General features: G+C 35.4%; 1 protein-coding gene across 1 annotated transcript in view; it reads left to right on the forward strand.

The window, feature by feature from the left end:
• The first annotated feature begins 427 nt into the window (after positions 1 to 427).
• SEMA3A (semaphorin 3A) overlaps positions 428 to 26,586 on the forward strand; it is a 329,677-nt gene continuing 303,518 nt past the window's right edge. The window contains exon 1 of the mRNA XM_066981865.1: positions 428 to 587. The gene's annotated coding sequence lies outside the window, so the exon portion shown is untranslated. The remainder of the gene's footprint in view (positions 588 to 26,586) is intronic.

A 26,586-nucleotide genomic window follows, 5' to 3' on the forward strand; every position in this document is an offset into this window, starting at 1 on the left:
TGCTGTCCCCACTTCTAGCACTGTAAAACGGAGGCCTGCTGTTTTAATCACGCCTCTCTTTTTCCAATGTTGTTTGCGCCCTGGTACAACCCATCTGCCTTGAATCTAGTGCTCCACTGGGGCTGCACACATCTGCCAGCCAGACTACCTTCGTACACAATTACTCAATCCACCGTAAGGCTCTTTAATAGGAAACAAGTGTGACAACGGCAAGCCCTTTTTTCTCTCTCTCTCCCTTTCTCTTTCCCTCCCCCCCCCCCCCCTTTTATTTTTATTTTTTTTTTCTTTTCCTTTAAACCACATAGCCAAACCGCCCTAATAGAGATGAAGCCTGATAGATCCACCCAGGTGTAGGTGAAATGGTAGAGCCTCAAGCGTAATAGATGCTGTGCTCTTGTGCTGAAGTTCCACACAGTGTCCTGAAGGGTTGTCTCGCAGCAGTGAGATGGGTTGCTCTTTGCACAGTTACAAAGTCAATCAGCTTCCTCCCGCTTACATGTATGACTAATTTAGAAACCAACCTGGATCTAGGTGAGCGCTGCAGAACTCTTTCTTCTCTTCAGTGCACGGACAAAGCACAGCACACAGTAAGTGGAAAATTTGCCTTTACTTGTTTTACTTGGAAATTAATTAACTGTGTTTACTTTTGGGAGAATCCTCTGAAGGCTGGTGCAGAAATGAACCAGAATAATGTTTGCATGCAGATCCCTTGTGTATTTCCTCCTGTTTTATTTTACACTGTGCCCTGGTCCTGCCACTTCAGCCTGAATACTCAGACAGTACAGCTCTGAAGCTGCTTTCTTATCTAAAACTGAGATATATAATGATATCAGTAACACATAGGTCCATTTCTCTATTGATGTATGTGTCTGTACTTATCCAATTACAGGGCAGAATCAGAGTTTAATCATGATGAAATGCAAAAACAAAAATCCCTAAACGAAGAAACTAAAATACCGTAAACCTACTCTTTTTCTGTGGAGGGGAGAGAGGAGGGAACAGAGGAAGGAAGAATTAGAAATGTTAGGAATTTTAAAAAATTAAATTAATTTAGCCTGCAAAAGAAAGATGCATTATTTTGTTTACCAAACCACTGATTGAAATATAAAGAGAATGCCGCCAAACTATAAATTAATAAACTGTATCAACTACAGTGATAGTAAAGCTTGAAACAAAGCTTGTCTAAAATGCAAGAAGAGGCATATTAGAAACAGATGTATAGAATCTCAACTTTGACTCTTCAGTCTTTCATGCTTGGTTTAAAGCAGCCTTAAAGTTGCCTTTACTTTGCATTTACAACTTCGGATTCGTAGTTAAACTGTGCTTGAACTTGAAGTCAAGATTTGATCTTAGCACACACATATTCTTCGAACCTCCTACTGGAGTTTTACTTTGCTATTGGGAGCATGTTTACCACTGTAGCATATATGCTGAAGTACATTAACAAGCTTTTTGTGATGAACTTTCAGGTGGAATGCCAGCCAATGTAAAAGAATGTGTCCGTTGCATATACAAAATGTTCTGTCTGAGAAATAAACACACACAGTATAAAAAGGATCTGCTGGCATCTCAAGTAGATGATGACACAGTGTAAGAATGCATACCAGAAGTATGTTTGAATTTATTTTCCACAGGATCCAGTGAGATGACACTTCTCACTTTAGGCTTAATTTATTCTAACTATTACCCAGGTTGGTGGCTGTTGTCAACACTGGAAGTGGAACAAATGAGTCTGCATAGTTATGCCTATAAAATGCTTTCAATAGTCTTCCCTACTGCAGAAGAGTTATTTTCTTTGCTCTTGGACAGACAAGTATATATGGTCCTTTTAATTAGCCATGGCTTTAGGCTGCTGCAGTTATCCTTTGTGCATGATAGCCATTAGCCTGACTCTCCTGCTAAAAAAAAAATAAAAATAAAAATAAAAAATCCAATCTGTTGACAGTAATCATTTGAATGTGGCAATTTAAAAAGGATGAAGTTGGAAGTATAAGAAGGTAAAACAACCATCTCAGAAGAAATATTTAGACCTCTATTTGCTGGCATCAGACAGCGGTCAATGCCTACCCCCTACAGGGAGAGAATCTAATTTCATTGAGCCTCCCTTAGTGCATGAACACTGTAGCAGTTCAGTTCATCCACTAGAGTTGTGCAATTATTCTCTGACTCCAACAAGTGCCCCTTAATGATGAGGTCATACTGTGATTAATAGAAAGACATTTTCAAAGAGCTGGATTGCTAAGAAATAGCACAATTAATAAATAGCAATAGACATTTTTTCTCTCTTAAATTTAAACCAGTGGAAAATGGCTTTTGGAATTTAAAAGCCATAATCAGCAGTGCTCTTTCACAGCTGCAAAGTTAAAGTGTGAATTTACAATAAATTCCTGCTTACCTGATGTCATCTGCATAAACTATATATCACGAACATAACTTTGCAACCATCCCTGTGTGGTTAGAGTAGATCAAAAACAGTCTTAGAAATTGCACTATGCCTATGAATTTAAGATACTACCTATTAAGTTACTAAAGTGAGATTGATAGAGGTATAGGTGAGATTGGTATTTATGGGGCACATTCTCACTTTCATACTCACATCAAGTACTCTGACAGTATTAATATCAAAACAAATTACTATTCCTCCTCCCCAACCCCCCCCCCCCCACCCCCAATCTAACAGTTTTTGATTGGTACTTTATCCGTTTCTTTCAGTAGGACTCATTTCTCTGTAAGGCACTTAGGGATAGCAGTAAAAAAGAATGAAGATAATATTGACTGATAAGTTTCTATTTACATAAATAAACTGAACAAAATTTATCCCTGTTTGTTGGCCAATTTGTGTGGTTGTATGTATTTTTATACCTATTTTTATAATGCATTTTTTGAAATGCAGATTTTGTTTTTTCCACATAAGATAAAAAATATACTGTTTTTAATTATATTTTTGTAATACAATAACTTTTAAATATTTCATATTTTGTTTATTATTACTATGAATTTTAAGTGTCTGCAGCTTAACCACTTAATCTACTTTTCTCTCTCTCACCATCTTTCTGGTATACACACAAGCATATACACACATATAACAACAAGAAATATTATGATCTATCCATTCTCCTCACTTTGAAATGGTGCTTTAAATCCCTTAAGACCTTTTCTGTTGGTGTTTTCTTCAGTGCCTGAAATAGAGCCTGATCTCAGCAACAACTCATGTGACATCAAGGAAGAGTCATTCTAATGGAATCATTTTAAAAATAGTTTGTTAATAGATATCATTTGACCATATTATTTACTAACAAAACTCCATTGAAGACATAAATATTAAATAAGTCTTTTTTCTTTCTATAACTAACATTTCTACAGAAGTCTTTAATTTTACTCCCTTTTGCTTGTGTAGTGGAATCTATAGGTATTGTATGACACAATGAATCCTGTATTATCTTCTTTGATACTATTACTCATGGCTGCTAAAGATTTAATGAGTCTTAAACTGAAAAAGATGTAGACATAGTGCTTATAGGCATAACAATGTGTTACTGATGAGCATCAAAAGATTACCAGGATATTAGCTAGGGTTACAGGAAAACCTCAAATCATGTAAATTCCACAAATCCAAAATATTTTCCATAAGAAATCACTAAAGAAAGTTTCTCTTCATCTGTATTATTACTCTTCATACAAAGCACCAAATTCAAGCTAGTTCAGATCTTTGTTCTGCCAAGGCCAACATATTGCAAGTCTAGTTAAGTATAGTTAATGCTGTTTACATTAAAATCACACCAATTAGCTACAGCAGTATACTGGTGTACACAGATTTTTGGATTTTACTTTGCTAAGTCTTGTTTACTTCTGTGAGTTTAGGTAGAAGTAATTTGAACATAATTTGTTTTTCATTCTTCTTATGGAAAGAAAGTATCAATGTAGATTTGATATATGAGCTGTTACTCGAGGGCATTTTAGGCACTTCCATGGAGCCTAAGCGTTTGGTCTAGAAAACTCATGTCCAGTGATAACCAGGTTTTGGCAGTGAATGTTTAGCACATGCTTTTAAAATGTTTAATATTAAGTAAGTCGGACTAATCTGGATACAGTAAGAGATTTCTTGTTACCAGACTGCTGTGTCTATTAAAACTAATTCACCTCAAGTTGAAAACTTGTCTTTTGAGTTCAGTTGAAAACAAGTCTTGTTTGTTGTTGTTGTTGTCTCGTTTGTTTGCTTGTTTTAAGATTCAGAAGACAATTACATCCTGTGTCTTGCTGCTCTGTATCAGAATGAAATACTTAAAGTACCATAAAGTTGTTATTGTGGTTTATTAAATTCAGTGGCATCACAGTAAAGAGTTGTTGACTGTTGATAATTTTATTCCTAATATATAGACCTGTGGAATTTCACATAAAGTGCTTGTCTGAAACAATGCTGTCATTCTGATATATCATTTTAATATTCAAGTATCAGTTTAACAAGTGGATTTTCTCATACTTATGAGTAGATAGGTCTTCCATGTGAGTGAGGAACTTGGATGCTGATGGCAGTAGATACAAATATTCAGGAATAATGAAAGTAAAACTACAAGAAGAAATAAAAAATATACTTTTCTATAGCCAAGCTGAATATTACCGTCTTCTTCCTATGACTGCAAATGCTATTCCTTGGACTGCAAATGCTATTAAACTGCAAAGGAAACAGTAAGTGCATTTTAAGAGCAACATGCCTCTGTCCTTATTCTAAAAAAAGTTAATTCACTTGAAATGATTAATGGAAAAAGCCTTTTTTTTTTTTTTTTTTTTTTACTGCTATTCTTTAAAGGGTAGTAAAGATATATGAACCTCATGATATGCACAAATCCCATGCACAGAGACTATGAGTTTGATTCAGTAGCTTATATTCTGGTGTAAAACGTCAAAAAAGAGTGGTAAGGAAATAATGAATAAGAATAATTTATTTATAACTTTTTTTTTTTTCCTTTAAATTTAGGAGTGAGAGAAAGATTCAACCAGACTAAAAAATAAGATTGTTTTGTGTTTCTTTCTTTGTTTGTTTTCCCCAAATCTTATTTTGGGTTTACTCTATTAAATTCAACTCAGGTGTTATCTCATTTACTTCCTTGGAATTAAGAGCAGGGTTGAATTTAGCTTGCCATTTGTATGTTGACCTGTTTTAAAGTAACACTAGCTACAACTTTGTTGCTCTGACAACTTTGAAATTAAAAACCTGTAAAATTGGGACAAATTGGCCAACAATACTGTGCACAGGAAGGGTTGAGGTCAAAAATGTGTTTGTTAAATTTCCAGAAGGTTGGGCTGGACTTTAAAAGCTCCATAAATGTAAACCAGTCTTTGAAATAGCACAGCAAATTCACATGGTGCATATCACAGATGTGTGTCATACCTGTGTAATAACATTAGTGTAACACTAAAAATTTACATTTGAGAAAATGAAAGAAACATGTGTGGTACAAAGTAATGTGATTTCTACTGGAAGCTTTTTTCTTCTGAGTAGGTTTTCTCACAACACAAATAGACCCCACCATCTGGAGTACTGATATGTGACACAGTTTTATTAATATTGTTTTTTAACTCATAGGCTTTGTGCATCCACGCAAACATAGATTTTCTTTTTAATGCAGTGGAAAAGTGAATAAAACCTTTCTTTCCTAAATCATGTTTTGAAAAATTCCTAAAGAATTATTAGTAACCCCAAATATATTCTTGTTCCAAAATAAGACTTGTAATTGACTTGGTGAGGTGGCTAACATATCTACCATTCTAGTCAAGATTTTGAAGAAAACAAAGGGATCTTTACAGGTACAGAAAAGATATAGACAAGTATAGCATCAATAATACCACCTCCTTCCTATGCAGTGTCTTCCAACATCATTCTACAAAATCTTTCTAGCCTGACCTGTTCTATCCCATTATGAAGCATACATTTCATAAGCCTGGTCATCATGCTTTAAAAAGATCACTCGAGCAGTTGAAACACAGCCTTCACAATACATGTATCAAGATGATATATAATAGTAATGTTTTAAGACCACAGACATGCCACATGAAGCCCTATGACTCTCCAAGCCAAATAATACGTGGAATGGGTGCAAAAAGGACATGAGGACAGTGGTTTACAGAGCCTTTTGATCTTCAGACACAATCTATTTCTGTTTGCCTCAGTCATCAAGACAAAAAGACACATCCCTGGCAGATCTCTCAGTGGTTAAATGGCTGAAAAGTGATGGGTTGTCACAGTGTTAATTTAAAATGAGGGGAGGAACTGAGAGGAGAGGCAAAGGTTACAATACTGGAGAGCTAATCACTCTCCCAACCTTATTAGCAGGAAAAGAACAACAAAAACAATTTAATAGGGATGATGTGCATTTCCCTTTGATAACGCAGAGATTTGGGAAGGCTGTGCAGATGGCCAGCACTGCATAGAACAGCCCTGTCAAGGCTGCTTACACATTCATGAAGATGTTATATGTCGGTAAACTTGATGGTCCATGGATCAGTGCTTCCATGTCTTCACAGGCCAAATTTCCACAAGCTGAAGAGTGTATGTGCAAAATGGCAAAAATATAAAAAAGAAAGCCTTGTTTGTTATTTTTCAATATTAGTTGTGGTTTCTCAGTCCATCCATTTGTCCTGTTACAAGAAGCTCCATCCAAGTGACCTTGCTTGGCAGCCATTTTAGCAGACTGAGAAGAAAGATTTAATGACATGACAAGCAAATATCTCTTTTGTCACTATGATGGCTCCCTTCACACTAGGGTTAAGGCACATTAAAAGGGTATTGTGGGAAAATATATGCAGCTGATGCCCATGCTGTACTGGATCTGTGAAAAAACAGATAACTGCTGTCTCCAGAGAGGAAATCCTGCCAAAACTCATACTGACTTCCATAGCACTTGAATTTAGCAGAGGGTTTTGATTTAACACCTTTACAGAGTTAAATAAATATACATGCTTGCATTCATACAAGAATATGTCACTCACACTTGACATTATTAATTTTAAGATCTTGTAGGGTGCAAATTTACTTATTGCTAGCATTTCCCAGTATTTTCATGAACAATCACAAATTTGATGAGGGATGAAAATACCCATTTCTAGCAATTAATATCATCTCACAGAAATGAAAGTTTTATGAACCTGATAATCACAAGTGTTTTGAATTTGTTTGGGTTTTAAAATGCCAGTGGCTACTTGTCAAATTTCATTTGTAAATCAAAGTAGATTTTAAGTCCTACACCTGCAAAACAAGTGTTCAAAACTTGTAAACTTCTTTATGGATATATTCTTTGGCCTTCAGATACAGTGGAAAGAGTCCAAGACAATTTTTTATGGTTGAATTATAAACACTTGAAAAATAGAGTTTGTAATGAAAATGCTGACACAGTTTTAATTATTGCAGCATGAATGATTTTATTATACACTATCCACAGTGTCTGTACATACAAAGTACACGTTCTAGTGTTCTAATATTTCATTTAAGCAAAAAGCAATTATTTAGCAGATGTAGAGAGCTACACATAAACAGGCTAAACCAGTACCTTTACGCTGTTTGAAAACCTATACAGAATGTTATTACCACATAAAAGGGCTTATACTTTAGAAGACTCAAAGGTACAGAGAACCAGCCTAAGCAATAAACTGCTCTGGTGTACTTAATTAAAAAGCTTCAAGTTACTGAAGTCAATTGAAAAACAGAAGGTTTGATTCTTTAAGGTAATTTTGTCCTCCTCTGTTAAGTGCTTATCAAGTGTTAAGAACTAAAATGTTGTCCCAGCAATTTAAATAGACAATTTGCTTTTCTTCTATTGAAGGCAATTCTTTATTCTGTCAACCTAGACACGTGTAATAAAATGGGCAATCTGGATGTAATTGGGTGACATGGTTGGATTTAATTTACCTTTAATTAACTGGAATTGTAGAAGAAGCTGGGAAATCAGTATTAATATATTTCAGAAAATGACTGTTTTGCTGTTGTTCTCTTTACACAGTTAGCTATGGGAACTTTACACAGAAGAATGGAGAGCATTGTTAATATTTATTTTAGTGTTAATATAGTTTTAGTGTTGTTGTGATCAAATTTAGAGAAAAGGGTTTTTGTTTGTTTGTTTGTTTTTAATGATGCTACGACTTCATGAAAATGCCTTGTATTGGAAAGTAAACGGTCCAGCATTCATAGTTTCCCCTGTGGGTGAATGTGGAAAGTATATGGCTGAGTAGAGGCACTGCTTTTTGAGCAAGGTCTACATTAGCCATAGCATGGTTGATACCAATCAACAGCAGCGCTCTGAGACCTGTTCCCAGGAAACACTCTGGAGCAAAACGCCACCAGGTGGGTGGTTTCAATTCACCAAGCCACCTTTGTACCATGCTCTGGGAACATTTACCAATAAAGAGCTGCTGACTCCAAACTATGTACGGTACCCAGAACAGCACAAACAGACTGGACAAAAGTGAGAAACCTAATTAAACCATAAGAACATAGTAATTATTATGCTCATATACGTGCTGTCTGTATTTGAAATTCTGCACCATTTTACCATCTATTACATACACACGGGGTTTAGTATTCAGATAGCACAAATAACAAAAATGTAAGAAGAGAATTTGTGACCAGTTTCAATGAATTTATATATTGAGATCCCATGTGTTTCCAGCATGGTCTTCTGGCTGAAAAGAAGTGCAGAACAGGTAGATTTCTAATTACTTGGAGGGATAGAAAAGAACTTGGTAACTTGTGATTATATAGCTGTTCAGTCAAACTTGCAGCATGTAGGATTACATTCAGTCTGAGTTCATTTGTGTTTCAGGTCCAAAAGTTACAGTAGAACTAAAACACTTACTTGTAACATTTTGTTTATTTATTTATTTTTAAATCAACAGTTAATTACTGTTTCTAAAATACTGGTTTTAACTTTTCTGTCTCCAATTCCAACCATTCATTTCTGTTGTGTTATTGTCCACAAATTTTAGAGCTCTTCTCTCTTGTTTTTATCCTTAAAAAAAAAAAAAAAAAAAAAAAAAAGCAAGAAGAGCAAAATCTTGTCCCAGATTAATTTCTGGGTAGATGGGTAGATAGTAGATAAAGTCCTCTATACTACCTCAGTAGTATGAGGTAAGAAAATCCATTGGATGATTCCTTTATAGGTTGATATTATTATTGCCCTCAGGACATAAATCTTTCTTTCTACTGAAAGACCATCAGCAACTACAGAAAGACTCTATGGTACCTAGTCTCCAATCCTGAGATGCTTGTATTAGGTGCTTAATGATGCACATGATAAATCTAGACCTAAATTCAAAAGCCTTCTGTTATAAATCATATCTACCATCTCTGCTCACTCTCTGAAATCCTCTGAATGCGTGGGCACCAGAAGTGGAAACAACATCCAATAGTGGCTACACTAGGGCAAAAAAACACAGAAGTAATTTGATTTTGGTAACCCACATTTCTGCTTGGTTTTGATTGCAGCCTTTCTCTTCATTTCAAGACAATAAAGGCAGTAATCCTATCAGTTATACTCTTTTTAGAGGTGTGGCTTGATCATTTTTCCTGTGACTCACATTCTACATCAGCTCAAGTAAATTAGAATCAGGCCCTGTATATGTAAAATTTCAGGTCTCGGTGAGTTCATATTTCATTTGGTCCTAATCTTTTGCTTTCATTAACTATATTTTGCCTATAATACATAATGCAACATAATATATCAATCAATCTTCAAGCTAGTTTCATGAGTGGATATTATATTTCTTCTGCATTATATATATTAGGTGAAATCAAATATAGTAAGATCTTATTTATTTCACATTGAAAATGAATATCTACCAAACAATTTAGCAATCTACTTTAAGTAACAAGGACACTGAATAAATTTATAAATAATTTATTCATTATTGTTTGAGTGCTGGAATGTAAAACAGCAGTGGGGCAATTTTCCAAATACTGTATGGATCTTATGCATGCTATAAAGTAAAGAGGAAAAAATAAAAAGAAAAAAGAAGGAGAGAACATAGTGAATTCGAGGGAGCAATATGATCTTAACATGTAAAAGACATTTCCTGCCTTTTGGATAGGTACATTTAAAAGTTGATGCTATTTCATTGTGTTTGTACATTTAGAATATATATATATATATGCACAGGCACAGGAAAATACGTAAAATGTACTTCTGACTACTGAAAAACAAGTAAAAATTCAAACAGCGTGGCAGTCTAATATTTCATTTTCCAGTGGCTACAGTGAATGTAAGAGCAAATCTTTAACAATGAATCCATTTTTCTGTTCTGTTTCCCTGGTGTAAATCTAGAGATGTTCCCTTCCTGCAAAGGTTAACTCCAGAGAACAGCAATGCCATCAAACTCCTAGCAAATATACAAGCAAAAAGTGACTTAAGCCTGAAAATAATGAAAACAGATAGAAAAGAGGCCAATTAGTCATATAATTGATAAAATTAAATATGACATAAACAGAGCTAATTATGTCCTTGCTCTCAATTCAGATTTTATTAGCTCAGGAGCCCTTGGAGGTAGCCTAAATTATATGTATTATGTTTAGTTTGATGGGATTTTTTACCCTCTTTGCTTTATGGCCTCATGGGCTAGATCCCCAGCTGGCACAAATAAGAGTTGCTATTACCTTCAAGTAGAACTGTGAGCATTTGCACAGTGGAAGATCAGGCACCCCAGTTGGATTTGTTGGCTGACTTGATCCTTGGACAGGGTTGTTTTTGTGTGTGTGTATTGTTTTTTGTTTGTTTGTTTGTTTTTTATTATTATTATTATTTCTCCCCCCCCCCCCCCTTTTTTTTTATTTCTCTTTCTCTCTCTCCTTCTTTATATATGTGTATATATGTAACATATGAAAACATTTAGGGTTTAATCTCACAACATTTCTCTGCAACCTTTAGAAAAGTGAGATTTACCATAGGGTTGCCACAATGGAAAAAGGAAAACTAACAACTTTCTCAGTCTCTGTACAACATACGAAGAATGGAGGGGGAAAAGCTCTTTTATTCTGCAGCAGAGTAAATCTGCTCTGTAGTGAAGCCTTGATCTCCCCATTTCCAGATCCTGGAACTAGTTAAAGTGCAGTACAGCCCTTCATTTAGCATGTGCCTTTCCCATACGAATGGAAACACAGACGTGCAGAAGACGGTATGTATCCAGATCTTGTAGATACAGAGCATGAAGTGGCTATTATTGTGTGTATAGCATAGCACATGGTACAAGGAATAATAAGTCTCAGCTGGCACTTTAGTAATACTATTTATAATTACACCCCTGAAAGATGCATTAAAAGAACATTATTATTATGATGGAGTTAATCACTGTTGCAAAATGCTGGAATCAGTGTCACTTGCTCACATCCTCCTCATGGCTTGCATTGCCAACTTTGTGAACCACTTTTCTGTTTTCTCATCATCATCTCAAGTGTGGCTGCAGCTCATGCTGTAAATACAAAAAAATAATTTTGCAATTAGTAATTACACAATTAATATCCCTGCTGGTTTTGCCTCTATATTATGTCAGTCTTTCATAAACATGAATTTGAATGTACAGCATATTTTTGAAACAGAAATGTACTATGAATCTCATTTTAGAGGGGTCATTTATCAGCCACATGCCCTTCTAACTGATTTACTTAATACAAAATATACATCTTTATGATACTTTCAAAAGGCAACTCATTTAACAGATTTGTTGCATCAGCAAAGAGTATGTAACTTTTAGTAGGCATTTACTAAATTCACAAATGATAATTTTAAAGGAACTCTAGAGAAAGCCAAATACAAAATTGCCAAGCAAAACCAAATGCATAGAGTAATCATTAATGATGAATAGTTATACTGAGGTCAGTGTGTCAAGTGAGTGTCATGTAACAGCACTTTATTCCCACATCCAGGCAAATGATACAGTCTGTAATGGTCAGTCCATAAGAGAAGCAATGATACATTGGAGAAATTTTAAGTCAGATATGGTGTACTATTCTCCACTGATTCACATGCAGTGAATTTATTGAGGTTGCTGAAAATGTATCTCAAGGTAAGAGAATAATCTGAAGAGATAAGGATAAAAGTGATAAAATCAGATTCATTAAGATAAATATGAGGTTGGGTTAAGAGAAAGGTATAAGCAACGGTGTTGTTATGTGGTCAGATCCTGTATGCAGGTGCATAGAAGGAGACATAGATTCCTTCACGCAGATGCACAGGAAACGTAGACTTGCACTTCTTACTGTTGGAAGCAAACCTCTGGGTTCTTCCATTTTAGACTTGGTCAAAAACCTCCCTGAAATTCAATAAAAGAAGTTTTTCTATGGACTTCAAGGAGTTTTGAATCAGGCTCTTTGAACATAAGCTCTGGATCAGGTGGAATGACATCAGGCACTCCTTGCACAATGTGTTCACAGACAAGGAGGGATATTATGAGCTTCAATTGCAGTAATGTAATTTGACAGCTCATTTAGAAGAGTGGAAAGGCATGGGGAAGTGAACAAGTATACATCAAAAAGTAATTTATACAGAGACAAAACGTTTGAGCATCCACTGTCAATCCTTTCCCTTTTTTGGACTATTTGATTTCCAATTTTTATGTATTTTTGCAATAGGATGATTATATTTTATTGACCTTAAAGAGACAAGGCTACGTGCTGCAGATAGTAGTATGCCATTTTTAATATGAGTTTTTCTTAGTTGATCACGAAGAAGATATTTTCTGCAGATGCTGTTTTCCTAAAAAAGCACTAACATAATCCTTCCATAATACCAGAAGCTGTAATAATACCATTAATAACAGCTGGATTGCTTAATCAGCATTGGATGATTTTTAAGATGAATTTGCATAAAGGTTGGCAGAAACTTTTTGACAGAGTATTTTTTTTGTGTGTGTGAAAAAAATACCATCTTCTGAGGAATCTGTCAGCTCTGATGGCAGTCCAACTAGAATCCAAACCTCAGATAAAAGATAGGATGGGTGGCTGCAAGGCAGTCCAATTTTAAAAGCCCAGGAACAAGCAATCCCATTGTGCTGCAAGTCAAGTAAGTGTGGCAGAAGACCAGCCTGGCTGAACAGCCAAAGCTTAACTTGAGTTGATAGTGGCCAGTGTAGTATCAGACAACAAAAAAGTGTTTTGCAAGTATGTATTGTAAGGGGATGCAAGTATGCAAGAGGAGGTCAAACGAAAACAATGGACTGATACTTGAAAAAGATGATCACCTAACATGGAAGGGTGAAGAAAACGTGGAGGCATTTAATGACTTTTTTTTTTTTTTCCCACAGTTTTTAATAGTAATAACAGATCTCAGGCTGCCCAGTCCTCACAGATGGAGGACCATGACTGTGGGCACAGTGACTTTCCATCTGTGGTCACCAAAATTGGAAATTGTAAGAGAGCTCAATGTTCATAAATCCAGAGTACTGAGGAAGTTGGCAGATGTTATAGCTAGATGCCTCTCAACAATTTACCAAAGGTTGTGGGAGTCTGGGGAAGTCCCTGCTGAACAGAAGCTAGTCAGTTTTATACTCATCTGCAAAAAGGGCATGAGAGAAAACCCAGAAAACTGCAGACCTGTATGTCTAATCTCAGTCCCTGGAAAAGTTACGGAGAAGATTATCTTGGTGGATATAGAAAAGCTTTTAAAGAACAAGGCTACTATCAGACATAGTCAACATGGGTTCATCATGGTTCATCAGAAGTCCTGCCTTAGTAATTTTATCTCCTTCAATGGTAAGGTCATCTCCTTGGTAGATGAAAGGAAAGCAGTGGATATAATCTTTCTGAATTTTAGTAAGGCCATTGATACTGTCCCTCACATTGTACTTCCAGACGAATTGTTCAACTGTGAGATTAAATGGATTCACAATACTCTGGGTGATGAACTAACTGAATGGCAGAGCTCAAAGGGTTGTAGCGAATGGGGCTACATCTGGTTGGCAGCCAGTCACTAGCAGTATTCCCAGGGCCCAATCCTAGGGCCAGTCCTGTTCAACATTGTTATCAGTGATCTGGGTGCAGGAGTAGAATGCATCCTTTGCAAGTTTACTGATTAAACTGGGAGGTGGTGTTGACTCCTTGGAGGAATGAGATGCCTTGCGGAGGAATCTAGATAGATTGGAGCATTGCACAGTCATCAGTGGCATGACATTCAACAAAGGTAAATGCCGGGTTCTGCACCTGGGATGGAGTAATGATGGACACATCTGGCACAGACTGGGAGATGAGTGGCTGGAGAGCAACTCAACAGAAAAGTATATGGTTGACAGCAGGCTCCCTATGAGCCAGCAGTGTGCCCTGGCAGCCAAAAAGTGCATTTCGGAATGCATAGCCAGCCAGGCAATAGAAGGGATTCTCTCACTAGACTTAGAATTGGTGCAGCCTCACTTTGAATATTTTGTACACTTCTCCACAGTATAAGGAGGATATTAAGGTACTTGAAAGCATCCAGAGGAGGGCAACAAAGCTGGTCAAAGGGCTTTCAGGAGAGGCTGAGGGCATTTGTGTTGTCTAGTCTGGAGAAAAGAAGGCTGAGAGGTGACCTCGTTGGTTTCTGGATCTTCCTGAAGTGAGGAAATGGAGAGAGACATGCTGGTCTTTTTGTCCTGGTAACCAATGATAGGACATGAGGGAATGGCACAAAGGTGTGCCAGGGGAGGTTTGGGAGTGGTTTCTGAATATTAGGATTTTATTATTATTATTATTTTATTTATTTATTTATTTTTAATGCGAGGGTAGTTAAACTGCAACAGGTTTTCTAGAGAGTTTGTCAGTGGTTGTCAGTGTTCAAGAAGCATTTGGATAATGCCCTCGATAATATGCTTTAACTTTTGAGTAGCCCAGAAATAATCAGGCAGTTGGACTAGATGGCCTGTGAAGGTCCCTTCCAACTGAAATATTCTGTTCTATTTGAAATGAACTAAATGCAGAGACAGAGAAACTCACAGAAGTCTTTCAGCCACTAAGGTTATCTGCTAAAGCTGTTGTTTTCACTGCTGAAACCTCTGCTTTCAGACCAGTGGAATGGAGTTGATTTTCTCCCCAGTAGTTGAAGATCTCTGGAGGACAGTCTTCTCTGCGTGAAGGTGTGCATCCCAACATCCTCACAACTCAGGCTAATTAGGGGAGAAAAGAAGGATCCCCTAATCATAACCCAACGTACATGTAGCGTGGACCATCACTTAATCAGGAGCAGAGCTATTTGATAGCATAGATACACCTTTTAACTCTCATCTCAATTTTCATGATTTTGTTATGATGAACTATTTTTCATTCCTTCCCTCCCTCCCTCCCTCCTTCCTTCCCTCCTCCCTCCCTCCCTCCCTTCCTTCCTTCCTTCCTTCCTTCCTTCCTTCCTTCCTTCCTTCCTTCCTTCCTTCCCACCGTCCCTCCATCCCTTCTTCCTTCCCTCCCTCTCTCCCTCCCTCCCTCCCTCCCTCCCTCCTTCCTTCCTTCCTTCCTTCCTTCCTTTTTTCTTTTTTTTTTTAATTGTATTTCTCTTTCTTTGTAATTGTACTGATGGAATTGGGGGAAATAGATACAACATAAGCCATTGCAGCTGATTTGGTTTTGGATGCTCTTTCATTTTGGGAGCTTAAGTCTTTTGGTCTGAAACATAGCAAAATGAAATTACTAGAAAAGGAGATTGACAATTCTGTAACTTTCTTCTGAGAGTGTTACTATCTGAGATTGTTATTTTTATTTTTATTTTCCAAATGTTTAAGCTAGATTTTAGATCCTACCACTCTTTATCTCTCTCTCTTGAGATTTTTTTTTTCCAGACAGTACCATTTTTTATAGTGAACCTTGAAAAATACAATACTGATGTGGAGAGTAGACATGCTAATTTTACAGGTTCCACCTCTACTTGTTAAGGGGGAATAAATAAATAAATAAATAAAGTTACTTTGTTTCTCTTGAGTTTCTTATTGTGAAAAAGTATAAACCCTTTATAAAGATAGATGAATAAGTTGTAATTTACCCTCTTTTGTGACACTGGAACATCACAGCAAGACCTGGAAATATTGCAAATGTTTAACAGGAAACAATCAGCTAACTGATTGTTAGCTAGCTATGATAAGGCCTATTTGGCAATTGTAATGTATAATTATGAATACATGTACTAATATGAAGATTATGAAAAATTCCAATCATTAGAAGGAAAGTGATTTAATTTTTTATTATTATTTTTTCTGTGCATGATAAGCATGATCAATGCCAGCAATTCTCAAATGTCAGAATACTTGCATAGATCAGCTGAAATATTTATACCACTGTTGTGGGTTAACCCCAATAGTAGCTAAGACCCACACAGCCGCTTGCTCACCCTCCCTCAGCAGGATGGTGGAAAGAATAGGTAAAGCAAGAGTGAGAGTGTTCATAGGTTGAGATAAAGACAGTTAAATAGTTAAAAAAAGAAAAAAAAAAAAAAGCAGAAGTATACCATCACTGAAGTTTCTTATACATATATATACATATATTTAGTATAAACAATTATTCAGCAGTTATTAATGTCTGATGAAAACCACAGTAATGAAGAAGTGCCCTGAAGTGATCCTTTAGGGGTGCTTCTGCATCTCTCTTCAAGGCTTGTGTCTCTTTCTCCTGTTTCAAAGGTGAAGATAGCTGAGTCACAGTAAATGTTAATTCCTGTAATGAGATTGCCTGGTGTATTGGCTTTCCCTCTGGAGCAAAGAAATGATAGTGTTGCAAATGCATCAGCTCATTTAGAAGGACCTGAACTAGCATTAACCTGTTGTGTCCTCCAGGGAAAACCAGGTAAAAAAAAGCAAGAGAAAAGTCACCTCCACAGAGAAACTGTTCCCGATGAAAACAAGGCTGCTACATGCTTGTCATTTCGGCAGTTTGGGTCAACACTAACACATGAAAAAGCCACTGGGATTTTTATTTTTATTTTTTATTCATTCCATTTCCCATACTCTATTGTCCTCTAGCACTCTGTCTCCTGCACTTTCTTAATCTCTTTCTCTCCCACTTTTCTGGACTATACATTCCTGTTCTTCTACTGTTGTTTTGACTCATCTGTTCACACCTTGCTCTTCCCAAATCTGCTTCATACAGCTTCTTTATCTCTTTCTGTTTCTCTTTTACTTTGTCTTTCCTGTTTTACTGTGGTTGTATCCCATAATTTGCATGAGATCTTGCTAACATGGTTTCTGCTTTCTTATGTCATTTACCTGTTTTTATCCTACTTCTGAGATACCTTCTGAAAACACCTTTGCATTTCCAAACTCTGCTACTTAAAGTCTTCATGTTGGTATTTTTTGCTCCTTTCTATATTATAAAATGCCTTGTGAGCTAGTTTTCATGGTAGATACTGAGAAAGATAGTTAAACTCTTTCTTTTGGATCAAGCACATTGGTCATACTGAAAAAGAGTATGGCTGGAGAAGGTGGAGAGTGCAGAAGAGGCAGATTCCCTCCTGAGTCTGATCTTTACGTCTCTTTGGACTTCATTTTCCCCTTTATACTGTTTGTCTGTCTTGATCATTTATATAGTACTCAACGTTTGTTTATCACCTAACCACTATGATATCATTAAGTAATAGTAAGGAACATAGGATGAAGGATCAAGTGCCTTCTTTCAGATACACTAAGAAGTGAACTTTACAATAGATTATCACTAAGAAGCTGTGGCATATTACTTCAGCCTTAGGTGTTTATTTCAACTGAGATAATATATTTTACTACCCTACATTTTTTAAGAATATGCTTATTTCTCCTTCCCTGTCTTAAATTCTTGCATCTTGGTTATATATACTAAAAAGCAGTTACTATATTTCATCTCAGGGATGGCTGTACTTCAGCGCCTGAGGAAGTGATCTCTTTGTCTAGTTTGTACTTCAGTTTGTAAAATATTTTAAAATCTCATTGGGATGAAAGGTAACACATGAAGATATGCAGAATTGCACTCATTATACTCCAATCCAGTTGTAAAAATTGAAAGAAATGAAAACATAAACAATAAGTAACAGATGATAATATTTTGTTTGCAACAGAAATTAGAAGAAATACTAGTTTAATTCCAAAATAATTACTGTCCATCACTTTCATAAAAAAAAAAAAAAAAACCTTTTCATTGGGTGACTCATTTATCAAATGTTCAGGTCAGCAAATAATGTTAACATACAGTAAAAATTCCTAATGACCACCAGTTGCATGTAAAGTATCAAAGTTTTGCTTATTGTATACGACACAGAAGGAGGAAGTAACACAACCTGCATTTTATTACTTGAATCAGATGCAAAGGGTTTTCAAAACTTCAAATTCAACTGAAAGCAGCTGTTGGGAAAATATCATTACATTATACCTTAAGCTACAAAAGCCAATTTAATGGTGACATTTTATTTTATTCAGATGGTCCCTTCTTTTATTCTGTCTAACCCAGTAAAGCCTGTGGAAATTGTATCTGGATGAAATCACCAGAAGGTGAAGGGCCCATGACTAAAAACATTCTTTAAAGATTATTCAGGGTTACAGTCAAATGGAATAGCAGCACTAACAAGAGCAAAGGTCTCCATAGCTACAGGAAGCAATATTACATCGTTTAGCAGTACGTATAAGAAAACACAGTCTTGTTACTTGATTTAGTTAAATGTTGATTAAAGTGCAGTACAAAAACATTAGGTACTATAGGAAACACAGGTCTTATTTAAAAAAAATGTGTATGTCATTCCTCCAGATCAGTATATGGTGTTCACAGGTGGAATTATCTCACACCCCATTCACTTCAAATTACGATTTTTGCTGTAGCTTAATTAACTATTCCCATGATTTCAGTAAATTATTATTTTATTTTTTTTTATGTTCTGTCTCTCATCATAGACATTAACACATTCACGTTATGCAGTGCCCTTGTACTTTTGCCTTCAATAGACGTGATGAAAACAGGGTAGTCAATCAGAGCAGAGCAGAGGTGTGACCTGTGCCAGTGTCCCAGCCATGACTGTGGACAGCAGAAGACACTTAGAGAAGGAGTGTGAGAACAAAGTGACTCTGACTGTTGGCACCTCCCCATCTTTTCCTCAAAACAGAGTAACTTCCTGAACCACAGGTGCGTCTCATCTTTGTGGCTGGCAGCCCTCAAAACACTTTGCATCCATGGAACTCTTCTGTTACTTTCTATAATTCATTTAGACTTTCTATTTCCATAACACCCTGTGACAATGAGTTCCACGATTTAAATTTTCATTTTATGAAAAAGTGCTACCTTTCATTTTCAGCTTGCTGCCTGATATATTTGCTGGGTGCCATACTGAACTTGTTATAAGAAATGTTAAAAAATTGCTCCTTAATCAGCTATTAAAGTTAGAAGAGATTAAAATTCAAAACTAAATTACTTTATGTCGAAGAAATAAATCTTGACTTTTATCAAACACTAAATCCCAGAGGAATAGAAATGTACATGGAAACTAGATACACATCTTAAAAACAAAAAAAAAAAACAAATAATAATAATAAATAAATAAGTAAATAAAAATTAAAAAAAAAAAAAACATAACCCAGTGATATTGCTGGATGAACAAATTTTTATATCTGCATCTTCACTAATATACTAGGTCCAGTAATGCTACTTGCCTGAAGAGCTACCTTTAGGAATGAGGTGGTTTCCTAACATGTATATTTTGTTTATTTGGGACATGTGCCAAACTTGTATCAGCAAACATGATGAAAATAAAAAATACACATATGCATATGTATAAATCCCTCTATCTGTCTATCTACCCATCTATCTAATAAAATCTAACTTCCGAGCTTCAGTATACCAATTTCAGTTTACATATATTTTATCTTAAGTAAAACACAAATGTAAAGCCATGCATAATTCACAAAGCAAACATGATCATTTGATTTTTCACAAAATTCAATCAGTTGAAAGTTATTATTAAATCTTGAGACACCAAATCCTTTTGGGTTCTTTCAAATTGCCCAAAAAAAAAAAAAAAAAAAAAAAAAAGGGCAACACAGAAAATCTTATTAACATACTTATTCTTTGTAAAGTTTCTCCATACCATGAAGCTACTAACTTACTGAATAATCTCAGGTGAATATGACCAAAATATTTTCTTGGTGAATTTAACCAAGTAATGATTTATGAAGTATCTGTTTTCAGAGGTGTTCTGACAGATGATCAGTGTGTAGCCCTTACTTACATGTAAAGCTTACAATTAACTTGTATGTATCTGTTCTTTTATTATGGGCCAATCAAGTCTTAAAACAGGTTTTTGTTTTGTTTTGTTTTGTTTTTTTCCTTCTGATGAGTGAATCAGGAAAGGGACATTCTTACCCAATTGTCACAAAGACCTTTCCAAACTAAAGCACAGCAAAAACTTAAATATATAGACACAAGGAACTATGAGAAAGTTCAGGCTAGTCAATGCTGTCAAAGAAATTTCTTGCAAAGAAGACAGCTTTGATTACTCTGAATAACAGTAATGCTGAGGTAGGAGAATTCTTCCAAAATCCCCACTGATCCAACTTTTGTCTTTGTAGCTGAAAGTTCATTGGAGTGTAGTTTGAGCTGATGGAGCGATTAGAAGTACAGAAGCGTTGCTGAAATTCTGCAACTGTTATGAAGCATAAACATTAGGAAATTAATTGATTTTCCCCAAATGAATTGTATATGGCGTGTAATATTTGAGTTGGCAAGACTTAAATAGGTTGGTCATTTTGAAGTAGATCATAACCCAGTTTATTTAAATGAATTTTTATCCTTTTCCCAGAAGGCATTTACATTATTTACGTAGCCAATGTGGTTTCCCTATTGTTTTGGACTATTTTTCGCTTGTTTGCAAAATACAAAATCATATTTCTTCATGCATAAGTCGCTGATTTATTTATCTGTTCCAATGTTCCAATGACTATTTTAAAGCAAAAATGATGAAGTGAAATAAAAAAAATGAAATTGGGAATTTGTGAGCACGTATGCATCAAAAAACATGTTTATGTTGTAAAAAAAAAAAAAAAACCTGACATTTCACTGTATGAAATAAGTCATTTATATAAATACTGATCTGCATTCTTGCTGAAAATGATGTGTACATTTGTAAAACTGAAAAAGTAGATTGACCTATGAGGAAAGCACATCTTACCAAAAAATCTTCCTAGTTCAATTTTTAAGAACTGATTAAACAATTCTAATAAAAGAATATCTCTCACCAGAGGCAAAATGATTTACCTCCTTTATGTCCCAGTGCAACAAGGCATTTAAACATAGGAGGTGGGAAGGGAGCAAATACTAACATAACCTAGGATAGTTTTCAAACTATCTTGCTAGGGACAAACTAGCTTCTGCTGTTAAAGGAAGGAGGTACTATCCGATATAATAGGAAGGATATAAAAGTTGCATTCTTTCATGTAAGGAAATCCTTTCCTTAACGTTTAATGGCACATATAAGGTTCAAAACGCTTCCTATTCTTCTGTTGGTATGGCATGTCATCTGGCATATATTAATTAATTGTTCTGGAAAACACAGATCAGGGAAGCATCCAAATTTTTAGGGGCTGTTGTTTTTTCATGAGTAGGGTGTTAGTGATTTCCTTGAATAGTTTTAACCAGTTTTGGTGTAAAATTAGCTTCAGTGGGGTCAGAATCTGATCTAGAAACTAAAAAAGAAATGACACATACAGCTAGCAAAAGCACAATTTCTTCTTCCATATTTATCTTATTAACTTATGGGGCTTGGGATTAGTTAGAAGAACCAAACTCCTGTTAAACATGTGTGTGTAAAGTAGCTCTGCACTCTTCCTGGATTTAAAACTCATTGGTTCTACTCTCTGGATAAGTATAAAAGAGCTATTCACCTCTTGGTATATTCATTTCATCTTACCATTGACATTCATGGAACTTGAACATAACAGCAAGTCAAGCTTTGGTGATGAAACAATAATGAATCTTTAAAAGGATTGTTGATATAATACTATGCTGTGGGGATAGTGGACTATTTATTTTTGTTTTCTACTTATGCTGATTGATAGAATACTCTTTTAGATTTCTTATGATCCTGAATATTTTTCCTTTCTGAATTTGGATTTTGAAGTTTATTGTTCATTTTAATTAACAAAATGTTTCAAAGTGGACATCTGGGAAATAGGAAGGGCTTGGCAAAAAACAAACAAACAAACAAACAAAAAACAGCATAGGTTTTAATAAAAGTGGGCAGATTAAACAAGGAAACAAAAATCACCATGAGTCTCTCTCCCTCTACCACAAAGATGTCACCACTGTATTCACTGTTAAGATATTAAGCATAATTTCACAATGAAAATTAATGATTTGACTGTTCTGTTTCCAAAAATTGTGATTCTCCCTGTCTTATGCTTATGGGTCTTTCATATCTTTTGCTCAAAGAGCATAATATTTTTTTTTCTGTTAAGAAAGTGCAACAGAGAGACCCTTTTGAGATGATAATTTCATTTTTTCTTCAGTAATAAATTGGATGTATGAAGTTGTTGCCTTTTGTCAGTTTCTGCTTTACTCCTCCATAATATTTTACAGAACACTTACTGATGTCTTGCCTGATATATTTACAATTTGTACATTTTGTTTCACGAAAGGAACAAAATATATCTGTAGTTTGGAAAGATTAAGATTCTGAAAGTAGATTTCATAAATCGTTAGAGAGAAAAAAGATGTTATAATGGGTGTTTACATATGTAGAACATCTGCTATTTTTAACATGCAGCTACGCTAACATCAGTGAGACTGCACACATTTGATAATGGAGGCTATAACAATATACAAAGACAAAAGCATGCACCTTCAAAATTATTTGGTCAATTAAATCCCAGTGATGGACTGATTTTTCAATTGCAGCCAAGTGTCCGTCTTTGGATGTTTGGAGGAATCAGGACTGTTTTCAAAAATCGGCACCTAGGCTGTGACCAAAAATGCATGACTAGTTATGAAATAACGTTTATGGAAATGAAATATAAATTAAAACCAGCAAGTTTGTTGAACAAATATTTATCCAAACAGTCTTAAGATTTTCAAGGATGTTGTTAGTAAAAGATCATATAATTAGAATACAGACGAATTGCATGTTAATTTCCACTCGTATTTTCAAAACAATTAGAATCAAAACAAAGACAGAATAAAGTGACTGGTCACACAACTGAAAATTTTTCGTAGTTTGAGCTGAAGACACTTTATCAATTCTCATTTGAGGAAACTCACTTGAGGGAACACACAACAGAACTCTAAAATAATACACTCTATCCTTTCACATTCATAAATCTATTCTTGTCTTTGTCCTGCAAGCAGTCTGTTCTCATGTGTGATCATCTTTCCAAATATTAGTCCAAAAAAAAAAGGTCTTTTTTTTTTAGTAACGTTTGCCTTTCCTTTGTTTTAAAGTTTCTGTTATTCTGTCTTAAAAAAAAAAAAATCTTGAAAGTTTTAATTGGATTCAAAAGTCTGAATGTGTAGATTGATTTAATATGGTACACTTCACTCCATGGAAAATATGATTTCCAGGGAGAAAAGGTCTTCAAACTTTTTTATTTTCCTTAAATCAAAACAAGGCATCTTAAATTATGGATGAAACAAGGCAGCTCTGAAAATTACATGGAGTCTGCATAGCTTTAGGAGTCTGTGTTTAAAATTAATTCTAAAGTGTGAGGCTGTAGGTTTGGGGATTTTTAACAAAGCTCATCAAAACATTAAATGAATTCCAGCACTGTGGTTTCTTAGTGCTACATATGGTATATAAAATTCAAAATCTTTTGATGGCATACTCTAAAAGCTGAGAAAACTGTCTGATTATTCTCTAAAATTTGATATCGACCCGATCAAGTACCAGCCCAGAAAATAATAATTTCTAACCCTTAAGAGGTAAGGTTTTATCCAGCAATCACAATGAGGGAAAATAAATTTTTTCTTTAAAGATGGTGCTTAATAAAATTTAGAATATGATATAGGGCTTATATATAGCCTCTGCACTAACAGGGGATTACTTTTGTTAATGCCTGAGGTTCTGTCCACTCTCACATCCCTGTTTTCCTAATAAATCCATTGGTATTTATTTTAAAATATATATCTTTTTTCTATATAGTATAATATATTTTAAGTATAATTTATTTAATATATGGTGTATCTCAGGTTATATCATCCCAGAGCACTTATTTAAATATCCAAGAATTTATATTGCAGTATACATCCACTGGGACAAATTCTGCCCTAGTATATACCTAGTATATACTAAGAGAGATCTTGTATGAGGAAGTGTCCACCGAAGTCAATTAAGTGGTAGTCATTTACAGCACTTAATGTAATGTAATGTAGGAGTATTTCCCCCTCTTCCCAAACAAAACTACTACATTTACATAAAAGTAGTTGAAAACTAATTTCTGTGTGCATAAATTATTTAATTCTTATACTCAAAATAATCACCTTGTTAATATCCAACTCCCTTCCACATGTTATGGGAAAATAATATCAAGTTGTCTGAATATTCCTTATCTTTAGTAACTTACATAGTCACAGCTTCATGGACATGTTGGCTTAGTATGATATAGCATCTATACAAGTTCCTCTCCTAACATCAACAGGAGAAGGGAAATATGTGACAGTTGCAAATACGAAGTGAAATCATGCTTCTTATTTGCTTATACAAATGGTCAAAGAGAGTGATGAGTGACCTCTTGTTCTGAGTTCAAGCAGTTACAAAAGGCAAAGAAAAAACATTACTGTTGGTCACTGACAGATGAACTCCTCATTTGTCAATACAGCTACATTGGTAAAGCAAGTAATACCGGCCTTGCTAACGTCACTGAGAAACTTCTGCATCAGCTTTGGCCCATGGTAACTAGGCCTTACTTTTAACTACTGCAGAAATGAGTAATACAAATACATACTAAAGATCTAATTTCATTAATAGTTAATGGATTGTCATAAACTACTCCAGAATTGTAGAATACAGTATTGAGAATGCAGGATGAAATAGTGAAAGAACAATAATGAAAGAATACAGTGATACTTTGCATACTCAGATACTTTGCATCTGAGTTGTAAAATTAATATAAATCTTAAAGTATTAAGTCTCTCTGAAACTGCGACAAGGCAAATTGAGACAAAATTATAGAAAATTCAATATCTTTCCTTAGGTCCTTTGGTCCATTCTAACCTAAAAGTCCAGCTTGTCAAATCAATTAGAAAAGTTATTACAAATTGATATATTCTGAATTTCATTCGGCTGCTTTACAAAGCCACTTGTATCTCTGACTGCTAGGATGCAGCAAGATGGGAGGAAAGAATTAATTTTCTCCTGTCATTTGTTCCCACCACTCTCATCTCCAAACATCCTACTTCCTTCATCCATTCTAGATGAGCTGAATCCATAGCTCCTCAGTCTTTTCTACTTTTATTAGTCCTGCCCATTATTAAACTTGAAAAGCTATGAAGATATAGCTCAAGAGTGAAATGATTCAACAGAAATTGTTTATAACCTACTAATATCATCTGTCCAAGCTGGTTGTCCCCCCTTTCCGAGCAAAATTTTCCACAGTTCATTTGTCTTCAATAATATATGTCCTGGTAAGGAGAAGAAGGCAAAGAAAGATTGCCATGGATTATAGACTACTTTTTTGGATGACTTCCGTTCCTATTAGGTCTATCCTATTACAATGCTCTTTACTTTTGTGGAAACATTTTTGGTCTCTTTTCACTGAAGTAGCTAGGAAACCCCACTTCTCAGCTTAAACTTCACACCGTGACCTCTCTTACATCTGTTGACCTGACATTTAACCACGTCTTTTCATGATATAGTGGACTGGCATACTTTTCTGTCTGCCATTGTCCAGCAAATGGAGTCTCATTGTTTGGATCAGAATAAGATAAAATAAAATAAAAAATCAATTTCGATCCACTAGAACTCTGCGAATGTAACTGATGTAACTGTTTTCCTTCTCTTTTGCACTGATACACATAATCCACCACTCAGAACAGCACTTGTGACACTGTTTACAGTGCCTATACAAGTGCCATGCTTCAGGATCACCTCTCCTTGTTGTGTGAAATCTTTAGAAACTCTGACAGTTTTTAAAGGGAGAGAAAGAAGGATGTATAAAAGCTTTAATTTTCCTGAGAGTTAAACAAACAAGATTAGTGTAGGTTGCTAAAATGGGGAAAGATACAGTGGAGCAGTTTGCTTTTTTGTAAAGGGCATTTGTCCCTAGATCAAATTTAGTTTCCAATATTTTAACCTGGCTTCACAACTTACCTTTTAAGATTTCTTTTTGTTTTTCTTCTAAGTCTTACCATTTTTCAGAAACAACATGGGATTGAGCTGGGACGGAAGAAATAATTGCAGCAATTCAAACTGTATCTGGTGAGGCTGCTGTGTAAAGGAAATTAGAGACTGTGAAAAGATTAATTCCTGGCCCTCCACCAAGGGCTATGGGGTGGTAAAGCTCAATGCTGAAAGGGGGAATCCAAGTAATGAGCGACAGACTCTGACAGAAGGAGCCTTGTCATGCACAGAAAAGGCAGAACATTTCAGTCTCCTTCAGTCCAAGCCCCAAAGGTACCACTGACAGAGTAAACCAGTGAGAGGGTTTGCGTAAGATCCCAAA

This window comes from Anser cygnoides, chromosome 1 (genome assembly GCF_040182565.1).
Source record: "Anser cygnoides isolate HZ-2024a breed goose chromosome 1, Taihu_goose_T2T_genome, whole genome shotgun sequence".
NCBI lineage: Eukaryota > Metazoa > Chordata > Aves > Anseriformes > Anatidae > Anser > Anser cygnoides.